Source organism: Hylobates moloch, unplaced genomic scaffold (genome assembly GCF_009828535.3).
Source record: "Hylobates moloch isolate HMO894 unplaced genomic scaffold, HMol_V3 SCAFFOLD_4, whole genome shotgun sequence".
NCBI classification, from domain to species: domain Eukaryota; kingdom Metazoa; phylum Chordata; class Mammalia; order Primates; family Hylobatidae; genus Hylobates; species Hylobates moloch.
This window is the reverse complement of record NW_026652279.1, coordinates 3457827-3465989: the sequence shown is the minus strand read 5'-3', so window position 1 is coordinate 3465989 and position 8163 is coordinate 3457827.

The following is an 8163-nucleotide window of genomic DNA, read 5'->3' as shown; positions in this document are numbered from 1 at the left end:
GACTGATGTGTAAAAGAATGCCTGGACATCAGGCACCTCAGACCACTGGCCCATTTTATGACAAGAATTATTTAGATCTTGTAGGATGGAAAAATTGAAAGTGCCATTTTCCAGCTATTTGGAACTACTGTCGAGTTTGTATTGGGGTCAAGTGGCATTGCAGAAGAAAATAAAATGCTTAGATTTTAGGTCATATGAGAGTTGAAGAGGTTTTAAGTTCTTGAGAACACAGGCTAAGGGAGAAGAAGAAGGAATGGAGGGTGGAACATTGCCTATAGTGAAGGAGGCAAACCCAGAGAGAAGAGAGCGCAGAGATACAAGGTTGGGGTACTTGCTCCTTCCCCAGAGAAGGGGTAGAGACAGAGAGAGAAGGGGTTGAGGGGTACTTGCCCCTCCAAAAGGCAGGACTTGCTGCTAAGGGTGAAGGAGAAGGGGTTGAGGGCTACTTGACCCTCCGAAAAGCAGGACTTGCTGCTAAGGGTGAAGGAGAAGGGGTTGAGGGGTACTTCCCCCTCCGAAAAGCAGGACTTGCTGCTAAGGGTGAAGGAGAAGCGGTTGAGGGGTACTTGACCCTCCCCTGGAAAAGTGGGACTTGCCGCTAAGGGTGAAGGATGAAGGCAGGCGTCCCTGCGTGGTGTGACACCTCTGAAACCTGGGTGAATAATCAGGGAGGTGTCCCTGCAATGATTAAACACCAAGGGAAGGCTGCCTTCCCTAGTCTGTGACTGGCGCCGGGGTTTTGGGTCCATGGATAAAATGTGTCTCCTTTGTCTCTATCAGAAAATGAAACGAATTGAAATTAAGGGAAGGGAGAGATTGAAGAGTGGAAAGGAGAAAGTGGTTGAGGGATAGTGAGAGAGGCTGGAGAAGAGAGTAAGAAGAGGCCGCTTACCGGATTTAAAATTGGTGCGATGTTCCTTGGGCTGGTTGGTCTGAGGACCTGAGGTCATAGGTGGATTTTTCTCATGGAGCAAAGAACAGGAGGACAGGGGATTGATCTCCCAAGGGAGGTCCCCTGATCCGAGTCACGACACCAAATTTCATGCGTGTCCGTGTGAAGAGACCACCAAACAGGCTTTGTGTGAGCAACATGGCTGTTTATTTCACCTGGGTGCAGGTGGGCTGAGTCTGAAAAGAGAGTCAGCCTGCATTTCTTTGATGGCCAGTGATGGTGAGCATTTTCGCATGTGTCTTTTGGCTGCCTAAATGTCTTCTTTTGAGAAATGTCTGTTCATATCGTTCACCCACTTTTTGATAGGGTTTTTTTCTTGTAAATTTGTTTGAGTTCATTGTGGATTCTGGATATTAGCCCTTTGTCAGATGAGTAGGTTGCAAACATTTTCTCCCATTCTGTAGGTTGCCTGTTCACTCTGATGGTAGTTTCTTTTGCTGTGCAGAAGCTCTTTAGTTCAATTAGATCTCATTTGTCAATTTTGGCTTGTGTTGCCATGCTTTTGGTATTTTAGACATGAAGTCCTTGCCCATGCCTATGTCCTGAATGGTATTGCCTAGGTTTTCTTCTAGGGTTTTTATGGTTTTAGGTCTAACATGTAAGTCTTTAATCCATCTTGAATTAATTTTTGTATAAGGTGTAAGGAAGGGATCTAGTTTCAGCTTTCTACATATGGCTAGCCAGTTTTCCCAGCACCATTTATTAAATAGGGAATCATTTCCCCATTTCTTGTTTTTGTCAGGCTTGTCAAAGTTCAGATAGTTGTAGATATGCGGCATTATTTCTGAGGGCTCTGTTCTGTTCCATGGGTCTATATCTCTGTTTTGGTACCATACCATGCTGTTTTGGTTACTGTAGCCTTGTAGTATAGTTTGAAGTCAGGTAACGTGATGCCTCAAGCTTTGTTCTTTTGGCTTAGGATTGACTTGGCAATGCAGGCTCTTTTTTGGTTCCATATGAACTTTAAAGTAGTTTTTTCCAATTCCGTGAGGAAAGTCATTGGTAGCTTGATGGGGATGGCATTGAATCTCTAAATTACCTTGGGCAGTATGGCCATTTTCATGATATGGATTCTTCCTACCCATGAGCATGGAATGTTCTTCCATTTGTTTGTATCCTCTTTTATTTCACTGAGCAGTGGTTTGTAGTTCTCCTTGAAGAGGTCCTTCACATCCCTTGTAAGTTGGATTCCTAGGTATTTTATTCTCTTTGAGGCAATTGTGAATGGGAGTTCACTCATGATTTGGCTCTCTGTTTGTCTGTTATTGGTGTATAGGAATGCTTGTGATTTTTGTACCTTGATTTTGTATCTTGAGACTTTGCTGAAGTTGCTTATCAGCTTAAGGAGATTTTGGGCTGAGATGATAGGGTTTTCTAGATATACAATCATGTCATCTGCAAACAGGGACAGTTGGACTTCCTCTTTTCCTAATTGAATGCCCTTTATTTCCTTCTCCTGCCTGATTGCCCTGGCCAGAACTTCCAGCACTATGTTGAACAGGAGTGGTGAGAGAGGGCATCCCTGTCTTGTGCCAGTTTTCAAAGGGAATATTTCCAGTTTTTGTCCATTCAGTATGATATTGGCTGTGGGTTTGTCATAGATAGCTCTTATTATTTTGAGATACGTCCCATGAATACCTAATTTATTGAGAGTTTTTAGCATGAAGAGTTGTTGAATTTTGTCAAAGGCCTTTTCTGCATCTATTGAGATAATCATTGGTTTTTGTCTTTGGTTCTGTTTATATGCTGGATTACATTTATTGATTTTCAGATGTTGAACCAGCCTTGCCATCCTAGGGATGAAGCCCACTTGATCATGGTGGATAAGCTTTTTGATGTGCTGCTGGATTCGATTTGCCAGTATTTTATTGAGGATTTTTGCATCAGTGTTCATCAAGGATATTGGTCTAAAATTCTCTTTTTTTTGTTGTGTCTCTGCCAGGCTTTGGTATCAGGAAGTTGCTGGCCTCATGAAATGAGTCAGGGAGGATTCCCTCTTTTTCTATTGATTGGAATAGTTTCAGAAGGAATGGTACCAGCTCCTCTTTGTACCTCTGGTAGAATTCGGCTGTGAATCCATCTGGTCCTGGACTTTTTTTGGTTGGTAAGCTATTAATTATTGTGTCAATTTCAGAGCCTGTTATTGGTTTATTCAGAGATTCAACTTCTTCCTAGTTTAGTCTTGGGAGGGTGTATGTGTCAAGGAATTTATCCGTTTCTTCTAGATTTTCTAGTTTATTTGTGTAGAGGTGTTTATAGTATTCTCTGATGGTAGTTTGTATTTCTGTGGGATCGGTGATGATATCCCCTTTGTCATTTTTTTATTGCATCTATTTGATTCTTCTCTCTTTTCTTCTTTATTAGTCTTGCTAGGGGTCTATCAATTTTGTTGATCCTTTAAAAACAACCAGCTCCTGGATTCATTGATTTTTTGAAGGGATTTTCTGTCTCTATTTCCTTCAGTTCTGCTCTGATCTTAGTTATTTCTTGCCTTCTGCTAGCTTTTGAATGTGTTTGCTCTTGCTTCTCTAGTTCTTTTAATTGTGATATTAGGGTGTCAATGTTCGATCTTTCCTGCTTTCTCTTGTGGGCATTTAGTGCTATAAATTTCCCTATACACACTGCTTTGAATGTGTCCCAGAGATTCTGGTATGTTGTGTCTTTGTTGTCATTGGTTTCAAAGAAGATCTTTATTTCTGCCTTCATTTCATTATGTACCCAGTAGTCATTCAGGAGCAGGTTGTTCAGTTTCCATGTAATTGAGCAGTTTTGAGTGAGTTTCTTAATCCTGAGTTCTAGTTTGATTGCACTGTGGTCTGAGAGACAGTTTGTTATAATTTCTGTTCTTTTACATTTGCTGAGGAGAGCTTTACTTCCAACTATGTGGTCAATTTTGGAATAGGTGTGGTGTGGTGCTGAAAAGAATGTATATTCTGTTGATTTGGGGTGGAGAGTTTTGTAGATGTCTATTAGGTCTGCTTGGTGCAGAGCTGAGTTCAATTCCTGGATATCCTTGTTAACTTTCTGTCTCATTGATCTGTGTAATGTTGACAGTGGGGTGTTAAAGTCTCCCATTATTATTGTGTGGGAGTGTAAGTCTCTTTGTAGGTCTCTAAGGACTTGCTTTATGAATCTGGGTGCTCCTGTGTTGGGTGCATATATATTTCGGAGAGTTAGCTCTTCTTGTTGAATTGATCCCTTTACCATTATGTAATGGCCTTCTTTGTCTCTTTTGATCTTTGTTGGTTTAAAGACTGTTTTATCCGAGACTAGGATTGCAACCCCTGTCTTTTTTTGTTTTCCATTTGCTTGGTGGATCTTCCTCCATCCCTTTATTTTGAGCCTATGTGTGTCTCTGCACGTGAGATGGGTTTCCTGAATACAGCACAGTGATGGGTCTTGACTCTTTATCCAATTTCCCAGTCTGTGTCTTTTAATTGGAGCATTTAGCCCATTTACATTTAAGGTTAATATTGTTATGTGTGAATTTGATCCTGTCATTATGATGTTAGCTGGTTATTTTGCTCATTAGTTGATGCAGTTTCTTCCTAGCATCGATGGTCTTTACAATTTGGCATGTTTTTGCAGTGGCTGGTACCGGTTGTTCCTTTCCATGTTTAGTGCTTCCTTCAGGAGCTCTTTTAGGGCAGGCCTGGTAGTGACAAAATCTCTCAACATTTGCTTGTCTGTAAAGGATTTTATTTCTCCTTCACTTATGAAGCTTAATTTGGCTGGATATGAAATTCTGGGTTGCAAATTCTTTTCTTTAAGAATGTTGAATATTGGCCCCCACTCTCTTCTGGCTTGTAGAGTGTCTGCCGAGAGATCAGCTCTTAGTCTGGTGGGTTTCTCTTTGTGGGTAACCCAACCTTTCTCTCTGACCACCCTTAACATTTTTTCCTTCATTTCAACTTTGGTGAATCTGACAATTATGTGTCTTGGAGTTGCTCTTCTCGAGGAATATCTTTGTGGCGTTCTCTGTATTTCCTGAATTTGAATGTTGGCCTGCCTTGCTAGATTGGGGAAGTTCTCCTGGATAAGATCCTGCAGAGTGTTTTCCAACCTGGTTCCATTCTCCCCGTCACTTTCAGATACAGCAATCAGATTTAGATTTGGTCTTTTCAGATAGTCCCATATTTCTTGGAGGCTTTGTTCATTTCTTTTTATTCTTTTTTCTCTAAACTTCTCTTCTCGCTTCATTTCATTCATTCCATCACTGATACCCTTTCTTCCAGTTGATCAAATCAGCTACTGAGGCTTGTGCATTCATCATGTAGTTCTCATGCCATGGTTTTCATCTGCATTCGTCTAATTTTTTTCAAGGTTTTTAACTTCTTTGCCATGGGTTCGAACTTCCTCCTTTAGCTCGGAGTAGTTTGATCTTCTGAAGACTTCTTCTCTCAACTCTTCAAAGTCATTCTCCATCCAGCTTTGTTCCGTTGCTGGTGAGGAGCTGCATTCCTTTGGAGGAGGAGAGGCGCTCTGATTTTTAGAGTTTCCAGTTTTTCTGCTCTGTTTTTTCCCCATCTTTGTGGTTTTATCTACCTTTGGTCTTTGATGATGGTGACGTACAGATGGGTTTTTGGTGTGGATGTCCTTTCTGTTTGTTAGTTTTCCTTCTAACAGTCAGGACCCTCAGCTGCAGGTCTGTTGGAGTTTGCTGGAGGTCCACTCCAGACCCTGTTTTCCTGGGTATCAGTAGCGGTAGCTGCAGAACAGCAGATTTTGGTGAACCGCAAATGCTCCTGCCTGATCATTCCTCTGGAAGTTTTGTCTCAGAGGAGTATCCGGCCATGTAAGTTGTCTGTCCGCCCCTACTGCGGGGTACCTCCCAGTTAGGCTACTCGGGGGTCAGGGACCCACTTGAGGAGGCAGTCTGCCCATTCTCAGATCTCAAGCTGTGTGCTGGGAGAACCACTCCTCTCTTCAAAGCTGTCAGACAGGGACATTTAAGTCTGCAGAGGTTACTGCTGCCTTTTGTTTGTCTGTGCCCTGCCCCCAGAGGTGGAGACTACAGAGGCAGGCAGGCCTTTTTGAGCTGCAGTGGGCTCCACCAAGTTCAAGCTTCCCGGCCGCTTTGTTTACCTGCTCAAGCCTCGGCTATGGCAGGCGCCCCTCCTCCAGCCTCACTGCTGCCTTGCAGTTTGATCTCAGACTGGTTTGCTAGCAATGAGCGAGGCTCCGTGGGTGTAGGACCCTCCAAGCCAGGTGCGGGATATAATCTCCTGGTGTGCCATTTGTTAAGCCTGTTGGGAAAGCGTGGTATTAAGGTGGGAGTGACCGGATTTTCCAGGTGCCATCTGTCACCCCTTTCTTTGACTAGGAAAGGGAATTCCCTGACCCTTTGTGCTTCCGCGTGAGGTGATGCCTCGCCCTGCTTCGGCTCACACATGGTGCACTGTACCCACTGTCCTGCACCCACTGTCCAGCACTCCCCAGTGAGATGAACCCGGTACCTCATTTGGAAATGCAGAAATCACCTGTCTTCTGCGTTTCTCACACTGGGAGTTGTAGACTGGAGCTTTTCCTATTTGGCTATGTTGGCTCCACCCCCAAGTGGCAGTTTTTTAAAGGTTTGTATCACTGTGGCATCTGAAACATATCAACTCAGTATGCTGTTAAATTACAATCCATTGATCTATCTCGCACTTTGAATGGTTTTTTTACTTACAGATAATTTTGCAACATGTGCATTGAGTATTTGGGAAATCGTAGATCTTTGCCATTTGCAGATCTTCCTAACGTTGACATATTTCATTGAATAATAAAAAAAATCACATATATAAACATTATCCCCAATTTTATCAGAAGAGTTTTTAAGTACTGGAAATTGTTAAGCTGACAATAGTGAATATGAGTTTTCAAAAATTCTAATTTTTACTGCAACACTTGAGTTCTACCATTGGCAACAGAAACTGTCAGTTGTTTTGAAGAGCTAATTTTGTTCACTTTAAAGAAAAGTTTTAACAAAATATCTGCCAAACACCCAAGTCTAAATAACCATACTTTATTTTATTCCATGAGAAAAGCACGCAGTTCATCTTGCAATTCAAACCTCCACACAAATGCTCCCCACCCTGGCACGTCCATTGGATGTTGTTGCACAACATACATACTTTATATATATTTCCCATGTTGTCACACAGAATGTTAAAAAGATACATATTCAAGGGTCAAGATTTAGTAAAACTAATAATTTATAGTCCTTCAGCAAAGACATTCATTTTTCTTTTTCTTTGGTAGCTAGCCTACAATCAGCAAAGACATTCTTAAGTCAAACTGGCATTTAAAAGAGCCCTGGAATTACATGACAGTGAAGAATACAACAACTTTGAGTACAGCTTGGTGTCACAGCCTTGATTCATGCTGTGGCACAAATAGCTTTTCCTACCACTGCTCTTGCACCATTAGTGCCCATGTCAGCACAGTGAAAAAGCAAATATCTTAGTATTATGAAAATCTTTTTGATCTTATGGACTACCAGGGGTCTGCAGACTTTGAGAACCACTGTTCTAGTCAGAGGGAGATACATATAAAGGCCAGAAGGAGACAAAGAGATTAACTGAAGTCATAAGATTGGCCACAACTTATATTTATTCAATTAAGTAATTAAAGTATCTACCATGTTACAGGTATTGCTGTAGCCCTTGCGCATATAGTGGTGAACAAAACTAGTCATCTCTTTCTCTTTCTATATTTGCCTTTTCTATTGTAGTAAAATATCTATGACATAACCTTTACTAGTCAACCATTTTTTTAAAGTGTACAGTTCAGTGGCACTTTGTTTAGTTTTCATTTTTTTCTTTATTTTAGTTTTTTTTTGTAAAGATGGTGTCTTGCTATGTTGCCCAGGCTGGTCTCAAACTTCTGTCCTCAAGCAATTCTCTCACCTTGGCCTCCCAAAGTGTTGGGATTGCAGGCATGAGCCACTGCACCCAACCACTTTGTATACTCTTTATTCAAGTCTTTTTCAGATATTTTCACTCAGTCTGGGGCTTGCCCTTTTGATTTCTTTCCAGGGTCTTTTGAAGAGCTGATGTTTTAAATTTTATTATAGTCCAATTTGTTAATTTTAAATTGTGACTAATGCTTTTTTGTCTTGTCTAAGAAATTTTTGTCTACCTCAAGGTTGTGAAGGTATTCTATATTTTCTTGTAGAAGTGTCAGAATTTAGTTTTATGTTTAGGTTTATGATTCAAGTAAATTTTTGT